We start from the raw sequence: 27,503 nt of genomic DNA, 5'->3' as shown, positions 1-27,503 counted from the left end.
GAATCCCAGGCATACTCCACACTGAGCAGAGTCTGCCACGGAGCTCAGTCTCACCACCCATGAGATCGTGACCTGAGCTGAAACCAAGAGTCGGACTGTCGACCGACTGAGCCATTCAGGAACCCTGATCCATACATTTTTTGATAAGACACTAGTTGAGTAATGCTGCAATGAACATTGGTGCACAAATATCTGTTAGAGTCTGTGCTATCAGTTCCTTTAGATATATACCTATCTAAAGGTAGAAGTAGTGGATTTGGGATCCAGGAGTGGAATTGCTGGATCATATGATAAATCTATGTTTAACTTTGTGAGGAGCTGCCAAAGTGTTTTCCACAGTGGCTGATCCATTTTGCATTCTCATTAACAATGCACAGGGGTTCCAGTTTCTCTCTGTGCTTGGAAACTTTTGTTTTCTGTTTTTTTGGATAATAGTCATCCTATTGAGTTTGAAGTGATATTATGGTTTTGATTTGTATTTTCCTAGTGATTTGTGATGTTAGCATCTTTCGCAGTCTAGAGAGGCTGAGAATTGTCCAAGGCTGAGAATTGTCCAAAAAGCTGATTTTTTGCTTAACAGTTCCTTTCTCAATTTATCTCTTTCTCTTGCATTTAACTATAATCAGCAAGGAGAAACCAGTACACACCTTTAACACTTTGCTTGGAAATCTCTTCAGCTAAATAAACAAATTCATTGCCTACAAGTACTGCTTCTCACTCAATGGTAGAGCACATTTCAGCCCAGGTTTTCTGCTACTTTATAATGAGGATTGCCTTGCCTCTGGCGTCCAATAACCTGTCCCTCATTTCCTTCTTGAGACTTTACCAGAAGCCCCTTTAACACTCATATTTCTACAACATTCTGCTCCTGACAATATATGTATTCTCTAAGATGATAGTTTTTCTCTGCCATCCTGTCCACTACCTTCTGAACCTTTACCAGAATCTCCTTAATATGTCTGTTTCTACCAGCAGCCTCTTCAAGGCAATCTACCAACACTCTCTTCAGTTTTCTTTTATGTTTAGGTGTCAGAGCAACATTCCACTTCCCAATACCAAAATCTGTATTGATTTCCTAGGATTTCCATAACAAATTACTACAAACTTGGTGGCTTAAAACAACAGAAATTTTGGGCGCCTGGGTGGCTCAGTTGGTTAAGCGACTGCCTTCGGCTCAGGTCATGATCCTGGAGTCCCTGGATTGAGTCCCGCATCGGGCTCCCTGCTCGGCAGGGAGTCTGCTTCTCCCTCTCTCACTCCCTGTTTGTGTTCCCTCTCTCGCTGTGTCTTTCTCTGTCAAATAAATAAATAAAATCTTTAAAAAAAACAAACAAACAGAAATTTTGACTTGGTCAGTTTGGGAAACCAGAGGTTCAAAATCAAGGTGTCAGTAGAGCCATGTTTGTTCCAAAGGCTTAAGGGGAGAATCCTTCCTTGCTTCTTCTAGATTCTTGTGGCTCCTGTTGTGCCTGGGCTTGTGGCAGCATAACTCCAACCTCTGCCTCCATTTTCACATTGTCTTTTTCTCTGTGTCTCTCTGTGTCCTTTTCTGTCTCCTATAAGGACATTCTCTTTGGATTTAGGGCCTACCCTAATCTAGTATGATCTTATATTGATCTTTACCTTAATTATATCCACAGAAACCCTACATCCCAATAAAGTCACATTCTGAAATTCTTGGTGGACATGAATTTAAAGGGGAGGGAGGAACATTACCCAACTCACTACAGTCTCTTTTTAGATAATTATATTATAAATGCATTATAATCTATTCATAATTTTTAAATTACTTGTATGTGATATTTTGAGATTATTTTTTAATATACTAATACCATTAATGTTAATATTCATATTAGAGAATCCTGAATAGGGAAATCACTCTTCTTTTCAGACTTGACAATATATTATTAGAAGGGTTTATTTCATGTATCTTTGCTTTTCAGTGAGGATAGTGTGCATATGCGCATGGACACACATGAATAAAAAGCACTAAAGTTCTGTTGACTTTAAAAAGTTTGTTACTCAGTATTTATTCACACTGACGTGGTGAGATCCTAAATCACCTCTTTATTAGAATAGTGGTGGTCTCAAATTGATTGGACTGAGTGTGCGAGGTTAAATTTTCTTGAAATTTTTGAGTTTCAAGATTGACTCCAAAATGCTTAGTGAGTTCTTCAAATATTTAAATAACTCAGTGGAAAAAATATTTTTACAAGTAACAACAATATAAGTTTATTGAGTTTCCAATCAGTTAGATTGTTAAGAGCAAGGACAGTGCCTGTAAATGGGTAAAGAGTATATTTAAGCAGACTGTTGGAGAAAAAACTCACTTTTGAGGGTCCTAACAAAGACAAAAAGATGGTAGGGTCATAAAGGGAGGAGTTTGAATAAAACAAAAATTGAGATTGAAACAAATGTGTTAGAAAAGAGAGGGAAGATAGACTGGTAGAAATAAGTATCACAAAAAGTGAAATGTACAAAAGCAAAAGCAAGAAATAGGATAAGAGAAAGACTTTAAGCAGGGCAAAATATAAGAAATAATGCCATGAATAACTTAAAGGGTAGAAGATTAATAAATCAGTTTCTTTTGACTTCATTAAAATTAATGATAATTGTTAGAGAATCACTGTAGTCTTGCTATCATATACTTAAGTCAAGCTTTTCATATTACTTTGCTGGAAGAAAATAGTAGGAACCATTTTACATATTATTCATTAAATTTTAAATAAATATATTATTCATATATTAATAATATATTGATTTGTGATGATGTGTATTATGTAAATTATATATAATCATGAATATTTAAAGATGAATATTCATGTTATCTTTTTTTTTTTTTTTAAGATTTTATTTATTTATTTGACAGAGAGAGACACAGCGAGAGAGGGAACACAAGCAGGGGGAGTGGGAGAGGGAGAAGCAGGCTCCCCGCAGAGCAGGGAGCCCGATACGGGACTTGATCCCAGGACTCTGGGATCATGACCTGAGCCGAAGGCAGTCGCTTCACCGACTGAGCCACCCGGGCGCCCCTATTCATGTTATCTTTTAATGGCAAAATTTTATTTTTCAGTGTAGACACTGAAATGTTGCATGTAAACACATAAAAGCAAACTGTTTAACATCTCAAATAAAAGTGGAAATAAATCTTTATTTTGAAGTAAAATTGACATACAGTATCCTATTAGTTTCAGGTATACATCGTAGTAATTTGTTATTTTTATACATTATGAAATGATAAGTCTAGTTATCTGTCACCAAAGTTATTTAACTATGTTCCCTATGCTGTATATTATATCCCATGACTTACTTATTCTATAACTGAAAGTTCATTTTATAATTGGAAAAAAAATTTTTTTTCAGTCATAAGACCAGACATGGAGCTATTTTAGTTGAGTAGGTGGCAGGTTTTGACATCCAAGACAGTATCAAACGTAGTATGTTTTTCATTTGTCACATTTTAACTCATCACAGAGTTTTTCTGCATTATCATGTGCATTACTTGTATTCAGTAAGTATTTGACTAGTCAGTCTTAACATACCTGCATTATACACTACTTCTCTGCTGCCTTTTCAGTGTTAAAATTAACTTCAGATATTCATATTGACATGTAGAAATGACGTTATATCCTGTTACTTGCAAATTGTTTAGACTTTAATATATTAGAACTGCATATATTTGGCTGATCAACTCCTTTAAGTCCTTGACCACTGTTCTCTCTAGTTTGATTGATAACGTCACGCACTTACTTTCTTCTGGTTAGATTTTTTTTTTTTTCTTAAGATTTTTTATTTATCTATTCATGAGAGACAGAGAGAGAGAGAAGCAGAGGGAGAAACAGGCTCCCAAGGAGCAGGGAGCCCAATGCGGGACTCGATTCCAGGACCCTGGGATCATGACCCGAGCCAAAGGCAGACACTTAACCATCTGAGCCACCCAGGCACCCCAACTTCTGCTTAGATTTTCTGGTGGATAAAGGACTTTACTATTCTGGGGTATTTTTAATTGTTTTATCCAAAGTATTATCATATATCTGAATTCAAAATCCCATTGACCCACTAAGAGGAATATATACCTTAACAACTAAGAGACATTTAGTCATATTATATGCTAATTCAACCAACATGGCTGAGGGAATTCTTTACCTCATGTAATTTTGATTTCCTGCTTTAGGAATCCTGAATTTGTGGATTATCCATATATACTTTGAGACATGCTTTAGATGTTTTTTTCTGGAAGCCTTGCATCTGCCCTAAAAATTGAATGTATTGTAGAACAGATCTATGGTAAGTGGTGTTTTTTTTTTCTCCTTTTTCTTCTGTCAGTTTCATGTTCATGTTAAGTCTTATGAATGTTGTAATGCTGCTCCCTGCTGGACACAGTGCAATTTTTTAAAGTTGGCACTTAATAGATGGGCAAATAACTGGTTAGCGGAATCCACTAAAGAGGGTGCATTCATAGAAAAGCAACAGTACACAACAAAAACAACTTTATTATTGTAATGGGTGATGCCATTGTGATTGTGTGATATCTGGAGTATGATGAAGGTGCTGATGCTCTTGCTTCTACATTTCATTGTCTGCTTGTGTAGTGGTATCTACAAGTTACAACAAACATACATTGAAAGATGCTTGTAGATGATGGGATTTCCTAAACTGTATGTATATAATGTTTATAACTGAAGTCAGTTTATTATTTTTATTTTTTGTTTTTTTGTAATTTAATTTCCTGTACTTCTGTTTTTCCAAAGAAAATATTTAAAACAGCTCCAGTATAATTTAAATTAGGCATTATTGGATCTATTTTTAATGGATCACCCTATGCTACACTTTATACAGTGGACTTTAAGTGTAACTTGCTTTGTATATTCATCATATAATCCAACTATCATGTTTTCTAGTACACACAGTGAAAATATTTACAGAGTGACATTGGGTTGGACCTCAAGTGTCATGTCTTTGTCCATCTTATTATGAAACCTCACATTGTGTGCATACACAGGTGCTCCCAAAATTGTTAGAAAATGTGTGACAGTTAAGAAGAGTGTTTTTCTTCTTTCTCATGAGCTAAAATGTATTTTTTGGAGTGCAGCCTGTATAAAATTATTACCTAGATATAATGTGGATTTTTTTTGAAAGTAAGCATACATTTCGTTGAAAAGAAGAAAAAGTAACAGAAACAACATTGAGCTAAGCAAAGATTTAATAGGGTAGCTATTCTTATATTTTTTTTGTAGCCATGGGAAAGCCTGTGAAATTGACTCTTAATTAAGATTGTGGAGAATTAGGCATAGTAAATTATTTCTTTATTATTAAATATTACAATAAAAATTAGAAACGTAGACAAGAAAATAAATTGTTAGCAAAAAAGAGGAACCCTCTTTTCCTTCTCTATAAAAATATATTATTTCAGAAAACATACCATTTTAAACTTATTATAAAACATAACATCATATAGAAACATAAATGTAGGGGCGCCAGGGTGGCTCAGTCAGTTAAGTGTGTGCCTTCAGCCTAGGTCATGATCCCAGAGTCCCAAGGATGGAGCCCTGCATTGTGCTCTCCACTCAGTGTGGAGTCTGTTTCTCCCTCTCGCCTTCCCCCCTGCTTGTGCTCTCTCTCTCTCAAAAAATAAATAAAATCTTAAAAAAAAAAAATAATGTATAATAAAAGGAATAAATATAAAACAAGCATCCATGTAACCATAGATCTTTACTGGCATCCCAGAAACCCTTGATATAATCTTCCTTTTCTTTAAAAGTAACGAATGTCTTGATTTTTATGGTAATTATTTATATAAACTCTATATAATTTTTATCATTTTTATGTGTATTTCTCAGCAATATTTTCACTTTTTGTCTCTTTAATCTTTATGGAATCACGAATTTTTTGTAAACAATTTAATATTTTATTGGAAATGTTTTTGTTATTTTGTAAGAGAAGGGTATAAAGAATTAGAGATCTCAATGTAAAATCAGAGAGGACTCTTCAGTGTACTGGGGAGCTGAGGGAGAGGAGGAGTTCTAAGGCATTTAGATGTAGCAGCAGTTAGGGTGGAATTAAGATGCCTGGGGAGAGGCTTGTGGCCTTTCACAGTAAGTGGGAGGCTGGAAAGATGGCTACAAAGGGACAGCATTCTTCAGGAAAGGGTATAGACTAGGGGTGGATGGGTCCTATCAAAATGCAGTTAGAGAACACTGGGGGGAAACAGGTGGGTTATCTAGTGTGTACTGCTTACAGGACCCCAAACCTGATATTGTCACAGTGCTCACATTGTGTTTCTTAGAACAAGTCTAGGGGCAGAAGCTCAGAACCCCTTCTCAGTAGGGATGGAGGCCACCATGTTGCTGCTGCTGCTGCCACTGCTTAGCCCCTTCTACTGCATGGTGAAGGGTGGAGGAAATTCCCAGCAACATATGGCCCAGGTCTTACAGCAACAAGGAGATCCAACTGGAACAGCCCCCTGGTACTTTCTTTGGACCAGGTCCTTGAGAACCTCACTGTTCATGGAGTAGAGCTTATAGAATGTGGCTTTGATGTTGCCACATTTGAGGCTGCCAAAGAAGTTCCAGGGGTTTTGCTTCTATGTGGAAGGTGATGAGGGTGATGTCCTTTCTGTGCTTGGTGTTCTCCCGGCCTGGGCCATATGACAGCACGCATTCCTGCTGGGGTCCAGCTTTTCCCCAAATCCAGCACCATCAGGCATGTGTCATCTTCCAACAGCTAGAGGAAGTCCTTGCTCTCCATAGAGGTCCCATCCTCTCTAGCACCAGTTAGCACTCCAGTCAGCTGAAGGGTCTCCATTGCCTTGTCTAGCAGTTCTTAGCAGGTGGCAGCTTTGATCACAGAGACAGAAAGGTGGCTGGGGGTGGTGGAGCTGAGGTCCAGACCGTATGGCTAAGCTCAGAGCTCATACTGGATACTGACCGAGGACTGGCGCCTGTGCCTGCCTTCGTGCTTTCCTTCAGAGTGGTGCTTGCCTGCTACACCATGATCCTGACATGGCTGTGGGGTGCCCACTGGGGTATCAGGCAGCATGGGACATGGATGGGTCAGCCGGTAAGTGCCATTGTCTGGAATCATATGTATTCTTTCTTCCTTTACTCAGCATTATGTTTTGAAGATCATCTATGTAGTTGCAAGTAATATTCTTTCCTTTTCATCATTATATATTATTCCTTGGGAATGACTATGACAGAATTCATTCATGCTCTTGTTGGTGGATATTTGGGTTGTTTCTAGTGTTTGGCTATTATAAATGACATTGCCATGAATGTTCTTTTACATATCGTATGTTTTTTTATCTGTGTAAGGTAGAAAAAGTCATATATTTTTGGGTTAAAGATAATTGATTATATGGTATTTTATTTTTATTTTTTTATTTTTTATTTTTCCTTTTTTATTTATTATTATTATTTTTAATGTTTTTATTGTTATGTTAATCCCCATACATTACATCATTAGTTTTAGATGTAGTGTTCCATGATTCATTGTTTGTGCATGATTATATGGTATTTTAAATTAATTTAAATGAGTACATGAGAAGTTTGTTATATCTTGAGAGTAACACCTATTAAATATTGGAAAAGATTCTGAAATTTTTATAATTTCTTTTACTCTAGGCCTTAAACGTAAAGTGGCATATAGTTTGTGATAGTTTCAAAATAGTACATGTATAGTTAGATGTATAGATAAAGTGAAGAAATAGATTATAAGACTTAAGGTAGTACCTCTGTGGTTTACTTTATCACTACATTCATTCTGTTAACTATCATGTCATACTCTGTATAACTCCTTCGCTTTACTGATGAAGAAACTAAGGAGGGCTAGAGAGACTGAGACACTTGGACAAGGTCACTTATCAAGTCAGAGCTAGAAACTAGATCAACCTGTCTACTTGGCAGTCACAATTTAAAGAAAACAAAGGGAAAAGTGAAATCAGGATATTTTCTTGAGTGTGTCCAGCCATTTAAGTGGAAAATTTGCCTGACTAGCTTTCAAAAATTATCAGATATTCTTTTGACTCTCAACCAAGAATTGGCTTAGGACAGGGAATTCCCTGTTTGAAGCCCCCAAAATGTTACCGCACCTTATCATAGTTCACCTTCTAAAAGACAGCCATAGTATAGTCTAACCTTGAGAATTTTACTTTGAGTGATTCCTCATTCATTAGGCCTTGTTAACAAATGGTATATTTCTAATCTGTTAATTTTGTGGATAATTGAATCTTAACCTTTTAGTGCCAAAACTTGTTTGGTATGAACATTTTTTCAAAATGTTTCTGAAACAGAAAATTTAACCTCTGTTTTCTTAAACAGAGCAAAGGGAGTATAATTTAACATTTTTTTCTTGTTTGTTTGTTTTTATGGCCCAGAGTTGTCATTATGAACATCAGTTCCTTTATGGAATTTATGTGACTTCCTCAGAAGCTTTTGCTGTGTAGAACTGTTCTCCTAAATTGTCCTAAACTGATAAGTTTTATGTCCGGGTGCTACTTGTAATGTGTGGCGTTTGTTGTGTTTTGTCTTGTTTTACTTTTGTTATGTAATTCTTGTCTTTTGCTGTCAGTGTGTTATATTGACTCTAATATTAAAATCAACATTTGCATAACATATTGTTTAGGTGAGCGCTTAAGTATGGATCTGTTCCATCTACTGACTGAGGGCACAGAAGGTGTGGCAGCTTTTTAAAATTTACTTTGTGTTCATGAACTAGGCTAGCCACTTTGTTTCAGAGGCCTGAGATTATCTGACAGCTGATTTCTGAACAATTGAGATGCAGCATAGATTGCATATACCAGTCCTTATTTGGGGAATAAAAATTATGCACAAATTGTCTTATAAAACAGTGATACTGAAATAGGAGAATACTTATTTGGGGAATAAAAATTATTATGCACACATTTTCTTATAAAACAGTGATACTGAAACTGGAGTTGCTTAAGGATTCCTTCAAATGGGAAGTCCAATGGACTTAAGTGGGCATTTTCTAATAATAAAATATTTGTTAGGATAGGCATTGAAATAAAAACAGTGTATTAGATGACATGGCCATTTGAAAATGGTAGTCATAAAAATTAAACCACCTTTGAAATGATAGCTTTTTCAAGAACAATATAGAAGTAACACAGATTTGGTTCAGGAAAACATTCATTTCAAAGTGAAATGCATTTGACTGCTTACCCAAGTATAAGCTACTGAATGTGAATTAAAAAAAAAAAAAACCTGGGGTGGGAGAGTATATTTGTTTTTGGATCACAGGAGATAATTGGGAGGAAAGATAAATAGTTGCTATCGCAGTACATTAGGCATATGATGATTTCCTATGTCAGTGAGGTTTTTGTTAAAATTTGAAAATTCCTTTGTTTTAAAACTTACTACATGAACAGATTTTACCTGTACAATTGGGGGTAAAACAAACAAGAGCTTTATGTAGTTTTTTTGCAATGAGAACATCTTTGAGAATTGCCTTATGAACAAAATATCTTAGAGTCCCAAAGAAAGTATGAATAGCTTTTCCTAGGATACATTTGAGATGTATCTGTAGTGAAAGTGCAAAATGATACAACCCTCATAGAAAACAAATTGGCAATTTGTAGAAAAAGACCAATGCATTTACACATTTGTCTTCATACCAATTCCAGAAATTTATTGCAGATGTACTTGTGTACTCATGTAATAGCATGTATAGGAGTTTTTGCTGTAGCATTTTTGCGGTAGCCAAAGATCGGAAACACCCCTAGTGTTTATCAGTAGGGTACTGGTTAAGTGGACTGTAGCATATCTATACAATAAAATACTCTACAGCTATGAAAAAAAAAAAGGATGTTTTCTATTTGCAGATTTAGAAAGTTTTGAAACATACATTGCTATTTTAAAAGAGCAAAGTTCGGGGTGCCTGGGTGGCTCAGTCAGAGTGTGCCACTTCTGATCTCAGGGTGGTGAGTTCAAGCCCCATGTTGGGTGTAGAGATTACTTAAAAATAAAATCTTAAAAAAATAAAAAGGCAGGGGTGCCTGGGTGGCTCAGTCGTTAAGCGTCTGCCTTCAGCTCAGGTCATAATCCCAGGGTCCCGGGATCAAGCCCCGCATCGAGCTCCCTGCTCAAAGGGGAGCCTGCTTCTCCCTCTTTCCCTCACCCACTCATGCTCTCTTTCTCTCTCTCTCTCTCAAATAAATAAAATAAAAAGGGCAAAGTTTAGTGTTTAATAAACTTTTTTACATAAAGGGGGAAGGAATAAAAATATATATTCATATTTGCTTATATTTGCAAAAATAAAATTTGGAAAGTTATGTAAAATTTAAATCCTGTGTTTGGATGGGTGAGGAAAAAGGAGTAGATGGGACTTTAACTGTATATCATGTAGATTGTTTTTAATTTTTGAATATTATTTGAATATTGTTACTCATTAAAAATAGTCTTGTTTCATTTGTAAATGAAATGAGAAGGAAAGAAAAGGCTAAGTCTGCTATATTTACCACGAAATTAGCTAATTTTACTCCTTTATCCCCAGAGCCTGGTAGATAGTTAAGCACTGAATAAATATTTATTACACAAATTGAAAATGAACCCTGTAATCTTTAGATTATCTCTTTTAACTTATTTCTTAAAGTATTTTTTCCATATGACAAAAACAGTATTGTAGATCATGTATTGATTCCAATATAGAAATAAAGGAAAATATTTAAGTGGGAGGTAATGAGATACATTGTTTAGTTTATTATCATATTATCATGAAATTTCATTTTGTTTGTATGATACTGTTATTAAAGAATTATATTTTCTTTAACTTAATTGACAAGTAAAATGGAAGTTTTCAAGAGATTCCTATAAATTAGGTAATGAGCTTTCATAATTAACAAATAAAAGTTTATGAAATTTGAAGGCAAGAGGGAAAACAGCAAACATATGTATTCTTTATATTGCCTTGTCCTCTGTGTTGCTTTATTTTCTCACATAAGGGCAAATATTCAGTCCTGAGATGATTTTAGCTCTATTATTATAGCAGCAGTAGCAGCAGCAGCTCCTCACAGAGAGGCCAGATACCTCTGAAAATATGGTATTAGAGGTTGGGAGGTGGGAGAAGATCATAGGGTGAGTGGCTTTTGCTCTTCTGTTTAAAAGAGTCCAGGAATTTGTCTCAGCTATTGAGTTGAAAATTTGAATATTCAAATAAGCAGTGTAAGAATGCTTAGTTTTCAGCTTTAGATTTTATATTTGTCAGTTTCTAAATTTCCTTTGACAAGGATTTTGACTACCTTTGTATACTACTTATTTGTGTGTAAAACTGCCTTTTTAAAGCTATATATACAGAGAAGTGCACATACTAAAAATAGATGGCTCAGTGAATTTTCTAGAAACCAAATACACCCATGTAACCAGCCCCCAGTTAAAGAAAAGAACATTATGTATGGTTTTTGTATTGTATAGATTTATACAATAGAATTTTTTTATGTCTGGTTTCCTTTACTCAGCATTATGTCTTGAGATTCATCTACATTGTTGCACGTAGTTGTGGTTGGTTCATTTTCATTGCTCCACTTGACCATATCACAACTATTTTTTTTATCAATTCTGTTAGTGGACATTTGAGTGGTTTTCCATATAACATTACTATACACATCTAATACATATTTTTTGATTAATATGTTTGCATATTTCTTTCGTGGATGTCTATCAGGAGGGTAGTGGTTAAATGAACTATGGCATATCTATACAATGAAATACTCTACAGCTATAAAAAAGAAAAGATGTTCTCTACATATGTTATATTTGAAAATTATTTTTAGAATCTTTTTAATTATTTTGATTTTAAGTAGGATTTTTTGTTAGCATCCATTTGTGTACAAGTTATGAACATAAGGCTTTCAGTGATAATTTTTATTTAGAAATATTTTAGGTATATGTTCTGATTATGTGCTATTACATTGCAGAAAAATGTTTTTATATGCTCTGGTATTTTAGTTATTATCTTGTCAATAATGGATATTATAAACTTCAGGATTATTGTATTATTTAATTTTGCATTTATATTTCATGATGAGAGTAATTGCCTATCTAAAGATGTATTTGTCTCTGATCACAGTGCTGAAATTAAAGAAAGGCAATTGTACTTGACTCTTAACTAAGCACTTAGATATTTTTCACTTGTCATTACATTTTTTAGTTTAAAGCATCAAATTAAATATTATTTTATCCTGGCTTTTATTTTAATTCATGCATTTAAAAACTGAAATTCAGATAAAAGATAGTTTCAAAATAAATTCAGTATATTATTTATGAGTGGAGCAACACATTAGCATTGGGTTCACAATAGATCATATCGCTTTTATTCCATCTTACAAGCTTAGCAGCACAAACAGAATAATCAACATATTATTTGGCTGTCATCTGCTGAACAGAAACCAGAGATCACAAGGAGGTTTTCCCTAGCTGTGGTGATGGCCTTTTTGTTCCAAGCCCCCATCTGGGAGGGCCATGGTGTGTTATCATATGGAACGCGGGGTTTTCTGTAATCTGCTTAGCTGCACTGCAGTTTGAATCTTCATTCCATGTTTGTGTAATTTATAATTTTAATGAGACCATGGCTCTTGTGGGCTTTGAAATATATTAAAAGCTCTTTTGTGCATATGCTTTTGTTCTTGCTTAATAGGCTCAGTGTATTTAAAACTGATGAATTTTTATTCATGAATTTGGATGTCTGGGGATTAACTTAGACTGAATATCATTACACTCATATATTGATGCTTGGAAAGTTTTTTTATTGTTATTTTTTTTTATGTGTGTCTCTGTGTCTGTGTGTCTGTGTGATACTTGCTACCAGAAAAGGAAGGAACTTACATAATTTTTAAAAGGCTAGGAAAAAGTGAAATGGCTAGATCAGAAAGAATTGATTTAGATTTTATCTATCTTATTGATACTCATATTTCATCATTAGTCTTAGTATTTTTAGATAAATATTATAAAGTAATAATTATGAAAAAGCAACTTTTAAGTGAGTTAATACCTCACATATTACTGTTTATATTGAAATAATATTCCAGTGTGTGACAAAGATAGACTTTGTATTTTAATTGTAGGACATCAGTTGTTGGGTCATACTAAATCTGCCTTTAACTTTCTTGAATTAAATTAGGTATATGTTTTATATTTTAACTATTTTATAGTCTTCCTTATTTCTGTAAAACCCTTTTTATTAATGGATTTTTTAACCTACAGTGATGAATATAATGAAAAGACTAATGGAAAAGCAGATTTCTAATAATTTACGAAATTGATCTTTTTTATTTTGCTAAACTAATGAAATACATTAAATGCTTCAAATCTCTATAGTTATTACTTCTAGTGTATTTTTAAATTTTGAATATAATATATAGCACCTTAGAAAAAAATCATGGCCCTTTCTAGATCCAGACATATTTTCTGAAGTTGCTGTCTATTGGATTCAATTAGTGGTAACATATAGACCTAATTAGTCCTTTTATGAAGTTGCCCAAGATGTATTTTTTGTACAATTCTATGTTTACTCGACTAAAGCATTTTTGTAACTATAAAACATCATTCTTTTTTGATATATGATGATCAGCAGTTTGGTTGGTCCCTTCTTCTCCCCCGTTACCCTTAAGCTAGAAATATGAAATACAGGCTGAAATGACAGCATTTTGTTCTTGTCTTAGCTTATCTATCAGACTTGACATTGGAATGTTTGTTTTTCCAAAATAACCGCCTGCTTTAGTATTTTTTATTAGTTGTGCAATTTCATTTAGCTTAGGAATTTATTATTGAAAATGTATGATTTGCTAATGCAGTGCTGTCCAATAGAAATATAATGCAAGTCATTTATGTATTTTATTTAATCCATTATATCCAAAATATTATCTTTCAACATGTAATCAGTATAAAATATTTTAGTATTTTTTGTACTATGTCTTCAAAGTCCAGTGTGTATTTTATACTCACATCTCAATTTGGACTAGTCACATTTCACATGCTCAGTAGCCATGTGTAGCTAATGGCTACCTTATTGAACAGGGTAGCTCTAAAGTACTACATATAAATATCATAACAGAAATGTGTATTTTTTGCATTCCTCATTACTTTTCTAGTAATATCCTACTCAAGTGACCAAAGAATATTCATGGGCTATGTAACTGAAATTACACAAGGTGTTTTTTTATAGCTCTACGACTGATTCTATTGGCATATATCTGCCTGATTAATACACAAAATCATAATTATGTCACCTGACTCCTGAGTACTTATCAGATATTGTATAGATATGCTTAAATATATTGTGATGATAAGGAAATAATGGCTAATGTATTGGATGTAGTATGCTCCTCAACAGTTGTGAGCAAATCAAACTTGTCAAACATATTTCAAGTATACCAAGAAACTTAGTTTTATAAGAATCCCATGGCAAATATTAATGCTTTTTTTTTAAAATAGAGAACTCCTCATTCTTAGAATTTTCTGCATAGGTATTTTTGAATGTATATCCCTCTTTTCATATAAGTTTGCTTAGAGCTCATATAGCTTTAAACTTGTTGGAAGAAAAAAACTGAACATAAAGTTCTCTAGGATTCTATACATTTTAAATGCTCTGTATATATTCAAATATAAGGAGAGGGAACTTCATTAAATACTTTAGAAACATGTAGTTAAGAACTATAAAACTTGAGGGCGCCTGGGTGGCTCAGTTGGTTGAGCGACTGCCTTCGGCTCAGGTCATGATCCTGGAGTCCCGGGATCGAGTCCCGCATTGGGCTCCCTGCTCGGCAGGGAGTCTGCTTCTCCCTTTGACCCTCCCCCCTCTCATGCTCTCTCTATCTCATTCTCTCTCTCTCTCAAATAAATAAATAAAATCTTAAAAAAAAAAAGAACTATAAAACTTGAGTTACAATTGATTTGAATTGATTCAAATATTTTAAAGTATAAATGATCAGGTGATGTGTATAAAATACTGCTACTGCACCCACTTAAAAAAGGTAGAGACCTTATGTGTAATTGACCTTCTTGCTCAAGTATGCTTTTGAGAGAAAATCATGAGATCTCTGAATTTTTCACATTTTGAAAATTTTAACACTTTAAAATTTTGAGGGAAATGAGCTAATTTTTATGTAATCTAACTCTTCTGTAGATATTGCATGATGCCCGTTGTATTCTTTTACTCAAATTTTTATTGACTTCTCTGTTACTTCTGCATTTAAAAGTGGTGACACAAAATGTTAAACTATTCTTTAAACAATACCTCTAGTTTCTTGGAGATGATAAATCCATCCATTGATTTCCTAATTTTATTATGTACACAGTCAATTGTAATCCAAGATTAAAGCAAACAAGATGTTAATTTCGAGCCATAATCTATGTACATTTCAATTACAGAGCATGATTGTTATAGAAGCACAGAATAAAAAGGAATAACATTTGTGCTATCCTCACAGGAGCTGTCAATAAAAGATGTAATAGGGGATTTAGGAATCTGGAAATGGCCAACTAATTTATGTGAATCTATTTTATTTCAGCTAGAAAGACCAAGCTCTTTTTCGTCTGCACTGCATATTGCAGAGCACAGGCTGTCTATAGAAAACCAGGCGGCTGCATATGGATAGTCCCTTGATATCATTCACTTGCTGTGTAATCTTATTATGCAAAGTTCTAATCTTCACCTAGAATGAATGCCTCTGGGTCAGAATATAGTCATATCAGGGTTTTTGAGGTCATGTTTTGTGATCCTTAGCTTATTCTTCTAAGTAGAGCTGGGATTTAAAGGGTATTCCCCAGACGCTAGCAGAGATAGACAGCAGAACCTGCTGCCTTTTTGGAAGACAAGACCAACATGAGGTCCCTGGTAGGATTAAACTTGATTTGTAGCTGTAGGATTTTTTAACAGATATATTATTGGACAGGGAATAGGGGGCCACCAGCACAGCAAAATTGAATCACGACTGGCATTCTCAGGGAGTTTGCTGCCTGCTAAAACAGCAGCTGCATGTGGATTTGACTTCTTTCAGGTGAAGCGACTTCCAGTCATTTGGAAAGGATGGGATGAAAAGGAACCTTGGTGATAATTTTGATGTCTGCAAGATTTAGTACCAGTGTAATGGGATTATCGGTAACACCTTCACTGCAGAAAAAGCCACCTGGCGCTATAACTGGCAGCAACTGAGAACTAATCCTTTCCCATCTCTTGGATGTCATTCATGAAGCTCAAAGCGATTTCTACCCTGCTAACTGTGATTAATTTTATAAACAACAACAACAAAAAATCAGGTGATCAAGGCAAAGAATATGCTTTTTATTATTTTTAATGTGTAGCCTTATTATAAGCTATATGACTTATAAATTATGTAAGACATACATAAACTATATGTATAACTTAAAATCTATTAAAATGTTCAAATAAAATTAATTATTAATGTCATACTTTTTCGAGTTGAGTGACAATGTATTTGCTATTATTAAAGATTTATATTTGAGATTAAATATTAATTTAAATACTTTAGTTTTCTTTTGGCTATAAGGCCATTATCAATAAATTAATCAAAATATTTGTAGGTGTAAGGAATTGGAATAACTTGTTTTGTCATACATTTTACCTGTTTCTGACTGCTTTGATTCCTGATTAAATGTTTTTAGTGAGTAAAATCTTTAATGATATAAAAATAGACATATTTTTAATGGGAATTTATTATATGGGAATTAAGCAGGATAATTCAGGTAATGCTAGCTCAAACTGATGAACTTTTTGTGAAAGTGTATGATCTTAATATATAAAAGTCCTTAAAATAGTTAATACTGAATGACATTTTTTAAAATCAAATTCTTAGTGAAAGTTTTCCTTTAGCAAGTAGAGGGTTAGTTGTTATTTGCTCTAGAATCATGTATTAGCTAATTGAGGTTTTTTTAAGCATTTTATTTAAACTAAAAACTTTATCAAGTACTTTGTTTAGAGGTGTTAATTATTTTAATATTCTTCTCCTACATGGTCCAGAATAAACTGAAAGAAAATGAAGTGAAATTATCCCATCAGTCACCCAAACAGTATACAACATAACTGCCAAGAGTAGAAAAGATAATTAGTGTTGTCAGTGTTATGATCCTAGAGTACTTACTTTTAAAATATTTATTCATAGAACTTGATTTTTATCTTGTTGTTGTTTTTGATTTAGTAGCTTTATATTTAAAAAATAGATTATAAAACCTTAATCTTAATGTTTTTATACTTTAAATTTTAAATATAGGCAAATAAAATAATTTTTGCAATTATAAGAATTATTAAAATATAATCATCCAGTATATACAGTGCATTGATTTACTTGTAGCCTCTGTTTACATATAGTACATTTTATTCTTCATAGGAGATCTTTATCAGAAAAATCAATAAATATAAGAAATTTATGTAGAGATCTTTGGTCAAACCTACCTGGCAAACTTGTCATTATTAGTGGATTTTGTTTTAACTGGTTCCAAGCTGTTGTATTCCAAAATGTGTTTCTTCATTGTTGTCATATTTTAAGGGAATGGGTGAGAAAGCCTAACAGTATTTTTACTGAACTGTATTATGTTACTTTATAAAGGACTTCTTTAGCCTTCTGTTGGTATTTTTACTAGTTGAAAAAGTGTTCATTTAAAATTCTACTATCACAGTGAAAAGATCTATCCATGAAATGAGCAGACTAAATTCTTTTTCATATCCTTATAGTATAATCACTTATATTTTAAATATAAAATTTTTGGTTTATATGTAATTTCAAATTATTTTGCCAGGTAGTGTATTTTCTCAGGGTAACTTTATGGTAGTTAATAGTATTTTATAATTATTTTTTAAAGTAGCTTTCCTTTCAAAACAAAATTTTTCTCAAAGCTTTTATTAAACATAGTCAATATTTACTTTTCTGCTTTTTACTCAGCTGTTTACTAAATGGCTCTTGAGAGTTAGTATTTTTTCCTTTTCCATCCTAGGCATTCTTATTTGATTAGAGATGGTTATTTCCTTTGGAAAACCCCAAATAAACTCATCTTAATTAAAAGGTCTTCTCAGTGATACACATTATTTTCAGTTGGATTCAAGATCACCCGAATTTAATATCTTCTTGGTAACTTATGAGAAATTTGACTCATCTTTAAAAGCTACAAATAGTAAATTTATTGGCACAGGTGACTAATGATGTCATAAAAGTTAAGGGAGGTGATTTTAGAGATAAGAGAAAGGGAGATAGACTGAGAGAAATGATAAGAAATTTTTAAAAAGGAGTAAGTCAGGTGTAACAAAAGCAGGATGGGAATCATAGGAATTTTGATTATTTAAGAGATTCTGAGCTTTTTTTTTTCTTTTTTGACAATTTATGAGACTTAGTATCTCTCTAAAGGACCATACATGAACTGTAGACTGGCACAGTGACAGCTAGCCTATGATAAAGCTAAATGATACTCTTCCATCTGAATGAATACCCTTCAGCTATTGCACATACAACTTGTGTATTCTGAAATGGATGGATTTTATATAGTCATTGGGGGATTATTGGTGGATGAATGGGATGCTTTTGGTATTTCACTCTTTGGAAGCTGTTATTTGTCTGAAAAGTGTTAACTGCTTATAATTTATAAGTATAAAATGAGTTTTGGTATTTGGATATATATAAAAAGTGAACTTCAGAACATAACACTGGATTTTTAAAAATCATTGAAGTGTTAGCATAATAAAGTTTGATGATGAAATTGAGAGTTCCCCCAAAGTTAACATTCAGTTTAAAAATAATGAATGGTTAAATTTTGTCAAATTTCTGAAAATGTCGAATATGTCTCAGTGGTCCCAAATGACAGCACAAAGTCCTTTATGGGGCTTCCTTTCTGGGAGCTTATTAAAACTATAGATTCTGTAGCCTTGCTCCCACAAATTCTCATTCATTAGCTCTATGATGGGAGCCTGGGAATTTGGATTTTGAATTAGGTTCTCAGTTTTTTGTTGCTGCACTCATATTTAAAGCATTGAATACTTTAAACCTTAAAGTGAGGGCGATTATTTCCTCTGGAAGTGCATAAAAAAAATAGTTTTAAATAAAATCTTACAGATTATGGGGATCAGAACTCCTTAATTTATAGTTCTAGAAAAATACCCTCTGCACAAGTCTTACAGTAGATTTAACATTATAGATTTGAACACTTCATGAGCAGCCCTGAGGTGATTTTGAAATGGCAGGAATTTGAATTACTTGGATGGAGAGGCTGCTGTGTGAGAGTGAATTATTTAGCTCTTGAGCAGAGTATACCACTCAGCATCCATGTCTTAATAAGTCTGTTCTCTTCTTGTCACAATAACTTCCATGCAGGTTCTGAAATGGACATATATCTTTCAATTATTTTATATATAATCATTATATGGAAGAAAAAAGTAGCTTGTGTAGATATTCTTGAATTTGAGAAATCACAGGAAGTCTCAGGAATGTCATTCTTATCCAAATGAGGGTAAATATAGTAAAACTGTAATGTCAGGATTTTTCTTCTTCACATCTACTTCTCTCTCCTCCCCTTTTATTAATGTGAACATTTCTTTAAATGCTAATGTGTTCACTAACTGTTCTTATCAGAACAATGTTTTTGTTTTGTAATCTGTTTGATTATGATTTTAATCACTTCTTTGGCTGCTTATACTTTAAAATGAATGAATTTCTGTAAATTGGTAGTCTCAATTAACATTGATACTTTACTTTTTTCCCTGAAAAGATGCATATATCTTTTCGAATTAGTGTTTTTGTTTACTTTGCATAAATATCCAGAAGTGGAATGACTGGGTTGTATGGTATTTCTATTTTTAATTTTTTGAGGACCCTCCATACTGTTTTCCATAGTTGCTGCGCCAGTTTACATTCCCACCAACAGTGCATAAGGGCTTCCTTTTCTCCACATCCTGGTGAACATTTGTTCTTATCTTTTTGATATAGCCATTCTGACTGGTGTCAGGTGATATCTCATGGTTTTGATTTGCATTTCCCTGATGATTAGTAATATTGAGCATTTTGTCATGTGTCTGTTGACTATCTGTATGTCTTTGGAAAAATGTCTACTCAGGTCCTCTGCCTATTTTTTAATTGGATTATTTATGGGATTTTTTTATTTTTTGGTATTGAGTTATATGAGTTCTTTATATATTTTGGATATTAATCCTTTTTCAGATATATCATTTGCAAATTATCTTCTCCCATTTAGTATATTGCCTTTTCATTTTGTTGATGGTTTAACTTAACTGTGTTTCCCTTGCCTGAGGAGACAGATCCAGAAAATATTGTTAAGACTGATGATATCCAGGGGATTGCTGCCTATGTTTTCTTTTTTTTTAAATTCTATTTTATTATGTTATGTTAGTCACCATTCATTACGTCATTAGTTTTTGATGTAGTGTTCCATGATTCATTGTTTGTGTATAACACCCAGTGCTCCATTCAGTACGTGCCGTCCTTAATAACTGACACTGGACTAACCCATCCCCTGACCTCCCTACCCTCTAAAACCTCAGTTGGTTTCTCAGAGTCCATAGTGTCTCATGGTTCATCTCCCCCTCCGATTTCCCCCCCTTCATTTTTCCCTTCCTACTATCTTCTTTTTTTTTTTTTTAAACATATAATGTATTATTTGCTGCCTATGTTTTCCTTTAGGAGTTTTGGTTTCATAAATTTAGGCCTTTAATCCCTTTTGAGTTTATTTTTGTGTATGGTGTAAGAAAGGGGCCCAGTTTTGTTCTCTTGCATGTACCTATCCAGTTTTCCCAGCACCATTTATTGAAGAGACTGTCTTTCCCCCACTGTATATTCTTGCTTCCTTTGTCATAGATTAATTGACCACGTAAGTGTGGATTTATTTCTGGCCTCTCTGTTCTGTTCCATTGATCTGTGTGTCTGTTTTTATGCCAGTACCCTACAGTTTTGATTACTATAGCTTTGTAGTATAGTTTGGAGTATAAGATAATAGATTTGTGTTGTTTCAAGCCCTAACTTTACAGTAGGTTTTTTTTGTTTTTTAAGATTTTATTTATTTATTTGACAGAGAGAGAGGAACACAAGCAGGGGCAGTGGGAGAGGGAGAAGCAGGCCCCCCGTGGAGCAGGGAGCCTGATGCAGGGCTCGATCCCAGGACCCTGGGACCACGACCTGAGCCCAAGGCAGACGCCCAATGACTGAGCCACCCAGGCGCCCCTACAGTAGGTTTTTTACAGCAGCAACAGGATACTAATAACGTCTGTAACCAATTCTCAGTTTATCAGCCTGCTTTATTCTGGGAGTTCCCAATTTCTGCTCATGCATGACATCAACTCCTGAGACTGAGAAAATAAAAACCCGGAGCAATAGCTCCCTCATCTTTCTACTGTAAAACTAACAAAACTACCGGTTTCTAAACCCATCTTGTTTACCTTCTTATTATGTTGGAAAAACTATCCCAACTTCTGTAAAAAGCCAATCTATTTTTGTTTGATCCCACCCTCTCCGGCCCTGATTGATTGATTGATACACACACACACACACATACACACTTGTGTAACCACTACTTGGGCTCAAATACCTGCCCCACAAATTTAGTGACTTTTCTGACTTCTCCTCACTGATTAGTTTTGTTTATATTTGACCTTCATAAAAGTGAGTAATATAAATGGAATCATGTAACATGTATGGAATCATACATCTTTTGTGTTTGTCTTTTTCACTAACCTTATATCTGTGAAATTTATTCATGTTGTTGCATGTAGCGGTATTTTATTCCTTTTCATTGCTGTGTAGTGTCTGGTTGTAGGAATATACCAAAATTTATTCATTCTCCTAATGGTTAGTATTTGGGTTGTTTATAGTTTTGGGATATTATGAATAAAGCTGCTATGAAAATTCTTATATATGACATTTAGTGAATATAAGCATCTCTTTCTGTGGGTATATATTAGGACTGCCAAACAGTTTTCCAAATGAGTTGTATAAATTTATTCTTTCACCATCAATGATTGATGGTTCTAGTTGCTCCATATCTTTTTCAGCTTTTCGTATTGTCTTTGTAATTTTAGCCACTGTGATGGTTTTATGGTAACATCTCTTATAATTTGCAGTTCCCTGATAAATAATGATGATGAGCTTTTCATATCAGCTAGTTGGGTATCCTCTTTTGTGAAATCTTCGTGTTGCTTAATTTTTGTTAGGTTGTTTTGTCTTTTTTTAAATGGATTTGTTGGCATTTTCTGTATATTCTGAATGTTCCTTTTCCAGACATATATCGAGAGATCACTGTATCTTTCTCTATAGATACAGATATTTTTCCCTGTTTTTTTGCGTTTTTAAAAATGGTGTTTTTGATATATAGAAGTTTTTAATTTTAGCAAAATCAGATTGATCAGTCTTTTAGGATTAGTGTTTTAGCCTTACACAGAAGTATTGAAGATAATCTCCATTTTCTGCTAGAAGTATTATTACTGTACCATTCATATGTTTGTCTGTAATCTCTCTCAAATTAATATTTATACTTGGTGAGGTTACAGGTTAGGGTTTGTTTTTTTCCCCCAATATGTGTATCATTGACCTAGCACCAATTATTGAAAAGACCATCCTTTTCCTACTGGACTGTACTAAAACCTTTGTTATAAATCAGAAATCCATGTAAGTGTAGCACTGTTTTCTTGATTCCATTGGTCTGTTTGTCTAAATTTACCACATATAATATTCTCTTACTGTAAACTTATCATGAATCTTGATATTTGAAGTAAGCTTCTCCAGTTTTATTCTTTTTAATGTTTGCCTTGGCCACTCTAGGTCTTTTGCATTTCTATATATGTATCTTACAATGAGTATGCCATTTTCTACTGGAAAAAATCTCCCCTGGAATTATACTGAATGTATATTGAATGAGGGAGAATTGGTAACACTGGAAATGCTTCGAATCCCTAAGTATAGTGTATCTTTCTCTTGTTTAGGTCGTCTTCATTTTCTCTCAGCATTGTAAAGGTCCTACACATTTCCTTTGACTTTGTCTTAAGTATTTGATGCTTTTTAGTATTGCTGTATATGGTATTTTATTGTTTTTTAAGTAAGTCATATATAGTATTTTAAAATTTTGTTTTCTAGTTGATTTTTGCTAGTACGTAGAAATTCAGTGATTTTTTGCATACTGATCTTGTATCAAGAGACCCTGCTAATGCATATGTTTATTCTTTGTCTATGTAGAGAAGTCCCTTTTGTTAGTGATGACCTTTAACTTTTCCTTTCCAGGTTTTGTATCTTTTTTAGTGAATTGTCATGTCATTAGTTTACCATTAATATGATGTGGGCTCTAAGATTTTGTTATTGTTGTTTATTTGTTATTGTAGATAATCCTTATAGTTTCAAAGAAGTCCCCTTCTATTCCTAGGTTTATCAAAAGAAGTGTTGAATGTTATCAGATACTTTTACTGCGTGAATGTAGGTGTTCACATGATTTTCTTTCTTTTTTTCTTTTTTTCTATGAATAAATAATTGATTTTAAAATGTTATGCTGGGGTACCTTGGTGGCTAAGTCAGTTAAGCGTTGGGCTTCACACTGGGCATGGAGCCTGCTTGGGATTCTCTCTCTCCCTCTTTCTCTCCCCTTCCCCCCTTAAAAAGTTATGCCAACTTTCTGTCCTTGGAATAAACTCCATTTGCTCATGCTCTTTTTAATATACCATTGTATTCAGTTTGTTGATTTTTGTTTAGGATTTTTTGTATTTATGTCAATGAGAGAATTGGTCTTGTAATTTTGCTTTCAAGTTTTGGTATCAAGGTTATACTGACTGCATAAAACCAGATGGGAAGTATTCCTTCATTTTCTGTTCATTTACAGAGTTTATGATTGATGTTATTTCTTCCTTAAATGTTTGGAAGAATTTATCAGTGAAGCAATCTGGGCCTGAATTTTTCTTTGTGGGAATATTTTTAATCACAAATTTCTTGTATACCTCATAGGACTATCCAGAATTTTAATTTCTTCTGTCAGTCTTGGGAAGATGTATCAGTTAAATTTAACTTAATTTAAAATGTTAGAGTTATTAAGCTAAAGTTTTTGTAACATCCTTCTAAGATATTTAATGTTTGTCGGATCTCTAGTGTTGACTCCTTTTTTTAATCCTTATACTGATAATTTGGGTTCTCTCTCACATTGTTTTTTTCTCTGATCAGATCAAGACCTGCTAGGGTTTATTAGTTTTACTAATTTTGGAAAACAACCAGCTTTTGGTTTCATTGACTTTTGCTATTGTGTGTTTGCTTTTTTTGTATCTTATTTATATTTATTTTATATTTTATGTTATGATATTTTTATATCATTGATTGTGTTACTATTTTCTTCTCTGTAGTTTCTGGTTTTAATCTGTGCCTCTTTTTCTATCTTTCTGAGATAAATGCTTAGGTCATTAATTTTCATCCTTTTGTGTCATATTTTCCTTATTGTTTAGTAAAAATGGGAATTTTTAAAGATGTATGTTCTTTAACTTCCAAGCATTTGCAAATGTTTAATTACCTTTTTGTTACTGAATTCTAGTTTAACTCTTCTGTTAAATATTTCAGAGAATATAGAATGGTTTTTCAGTCCTTTGAATTTTTAAAATCCTTTTATTCTTATGAAATATTTATTTTTGTCTTTAGTACTACCTTAGAGCCTGTTTGTTCATTTATTGATATAAATAAATGGTGAGTATGTGTGGAATTTCTTTTATTTTCATTATTTCTGTTACCTAATATTTAATGTTTGTGACTAGGAAATGTGGCTGGTTTTGTTTTAAATCTAATCTGGCAATCTTCATCGTTTAATTGGCATATTCTTTTAGATTTAATGGACACTATTTTTGAATTAAGTCTACCATCTTTCCATTAGTTTTGTGTTTGTGTCATGTTTTTCTTTTATTTCTCCTTGCCTTCTTTTGTAATCATAGTATTTTTCCTCTCTCAGATCTTTTTTCTTCTATTAACTTATGTTATATAATCTTTCAATTTTTATTTTTTATATTATAACATGCATTTTTGGCTTTATATTGATTAACTCAGATACCACTTTAACACTGAGAACTGTGCAAAAACTTACTAATTTAACTTCATTTAACTCCCTTCTACCTTTTGTGCTATTGTTGATGTAAATAATACTTTAACATGTCTTATAGCCCTAAAAACATTTTTGTTATTGTTTCAAATGGTTTCATTATCTTTATCTAAATATGTACTCTGAGTTTTCTTTGTTCTGTTTTGCATTTGCCTGTTTCATTTTGTTTTTGCCTGAATTACTCCCTTAGTATATATACAGGTGCACTGGCAAAAATTTTCTCAAAACTTGTTTTCTGAAAATGTTTTTCATTTTGCTTTAGCTTTTAAGGGATTTTTCACTGAGTATAGACTTATAGATGGGTACTTTTCAGCACTTTAAAGATGACATTGCATTTTTTTCTGGTTTCCATTTTTCTTATAAAAAGTTAGCCATTCTGTTGAACAGACAGAATTATTCATTTGAAAAGTAGTTTATATTTCTGACCACTTTTAAATTTTTTTGTCTTTTTTTTTTTTAAAGATTTTATTTATTTATTTGAGAGAGAGAGAATGAGAGAGAGCACATGAGAGGGGGGAGGGTCAGAGGGAGAAGCAGACTCCCTGCCGAGCAGGGAGCCCAATGAGGGACTCGATCCAGGGACTCCAGGATCATGACCTGAGCCGAAGGCAGTCACTTAACCAACTGAGCCACCCAGGCGCCCTTTTTGTCTTTTTTTAAAGACTATTTTCTTAGAGCAGTTTAAGATTTACAGCAAAATCAAGGGGAAGGTACAGAGATTTCCCATGTACTCCCTGTCCCAACACATGCATAACAATGCCCATTATCGATATCCCCCTCCAGAGTGGTACATTTGTTATAATTGATGAACCTACATTGACACATCATAATCATCCAATGGTCATAGTTCACAGTTTATTCTTGGTGTTGTATATTCTTTGGCCTTGGTCAAATGTATAATGATGTATTCATCATTATAGTACCATAGAATTTTCACAGCCCTAAAAATCCTCTGTTCTTTGCCCATTCATCCCTCCTCCCAATCGGCAACCATTAGTCTTTTTATTGTCTTCACAGTTTTGTCTTCTCATTGTCTTAATTTCAGTAGTTTTACTGTACTGTGCCTGGATGTATTTTTTTTGTTTTTTTTTAAGATTATTTACTTATTTGACACAGAGAGAGACAGCTAGAGAGGGAACACAAGCAGGGGGAGTGGGAGAGGGAGAAGCAGACTCCTGGCCGAGCAGGGGGCCTGATGCGGGGCTCGATCCCAGGAGCCTGGGATCATGACCTGAGCCAAAGGCAGACACTTAACGACTGAGCCACCCAGGCACCTTGTGCCTGGATGTATTTTGTTTGTTTCTTTTGATTTATATTGTTTAGGGTTTGCTAAGTTTCTTGAACTTGTGAGTTAATGTCTTTTATCAGTTTTGGAAAGCTCTGTACCAGTATTTCTTCAAAATATTGCTTCTGTCCTATTCTTTTTTTCTTTAGATCCATGATTATACTTGTTTACTGTGTTGTCCACCTGTTTTCCTTCCTGTGCTTCAGTCTGATTACTGTCTCCCAACCTACCTTCAAGTTTACTTCTGTTAGGCTGAGTCTAACCTGCTAGTAATTGTAATGAATTTTAAATTTTAATTTATTCTGTGGTTTTGTGTTGTGTAGAATTTTCACTTGATTTTTTAATAGTTTTATTCTCTCTTCAACTTCACCATCTTTTCCCCCATTTTTTTGAATGTTAGTCATAGTTATTTTCATCTTTGTATTAATACCAATATTTGAATCACCTGTTTTTTTCTGTTGGAATTTCAGTCATTTTGTTCTATTTTATAACATGCTTTGATTGAATGAAGTCACTTGGTCATATTTTATAGCATGCTTGTAATCATTCATTGAATTAAATGAAAAATTGTAATAACCCAGTTTAAAAAACTGTCAGGGGATTGAATAGATAGTTCTCCAGGGAAGATATAAAAATGACCAATAAACACATGGGAAAGCTGCTCAACATCATTGGTTATTAGGGAAATGCCAATCAAAGCCACAATGAGATACCACTTCACTCTTACTAGGATGGCTCTAATCAAAATGTGGACAATAACAAATGGTACTGGCAGTAATGTGGGGAAATTGGAACCCTTATACATTGCTAGTGAAAATAAAAAATGGTGCAGCCACTTTGTAAAAACAATTTGGCAGTTCTTCAAAAAGTTGAACACCATTTTCATATGACTCAGCATTTTTACTCCTAGATATATATCTGAGAGAATTGAAAACATGTGACCACACAAAAACTATACACAAATGTTCATAGCACATTCTTCATAATAACCAAAAAGTGAAAACCCATATGTCCATCAACTGATGAGTGGACACAGAAAAATGATGTATCCATGCATTGGAATAATATTCAGCCATAAAAAGGAATGATGTGCTGAGGCATGCTACAATAAGTATGAACCTTGGAAACATTGTGCCAAG

At 33.6% G+C, this 27,503-nt stretch overlaps 1 protein-coding gene and 1 pseudogene across 15 annotated transcripts in view; one reads left to right on the top strand and one right to left on the bottom strand.

Moving 5' to 3' along the window:
• IMMP1L (inner mitochondrial membrane peptidase subunit 1) overlaps positions 1-27,503 on the top strand; it is a 79,491-nt gene that overhangs the window by 15,255 nt on the left and 36,733 nt on the right. For 5 of the 15 annotated variants that reach the window (XM_035012496.1, XM_035012495.1, XM_035012504.1 and 2 more), the window contains exon 2: positions 4,175-4,287. The exons of 4 other annotated variants lie outside the window; for them this stretch is intronic. The gene's annotated coding sequence lies outside the window, so the exon portion shown is untranslated. Of the gene's footprint in view, positions 1-4,174; positions 4,288-4,592; positions 4,659-16,012; positions 16,272-21,157; positions 21,196-27,503 lie in introns of those variants that run through there. 6 more of the 15 variants (XM_035012505.1, XM_035012492.1, XM_035012497.1 and 3 more) reach the window with 4 other exon arrangements.
• On the bottom strand, positions 6,321-17,501 carry LOC118016258 (annotated as a pseudogene).

The sequence above is a fragment of the Mirounga leonina genome, unplaced genomic scaffold (assembly GCF_011800145.1).
Source record: "Mirounga leonina isolate KUSES-001 unplaced genomic scaffold, KU_Mleo_1.0 Mir_166, whole genome shotgun sequence".
In the NCBI taxonomy this organism is placed as follows: domain Eukaryota; kingdom Metazoa; phylum Chordata; class Mammalia; order Carnivora; family Phocidae; genus Mirounga; species Mirounga leonina.
This window is presented reverse-complemented; position numbering and strand designations above follow the sequence as displayed.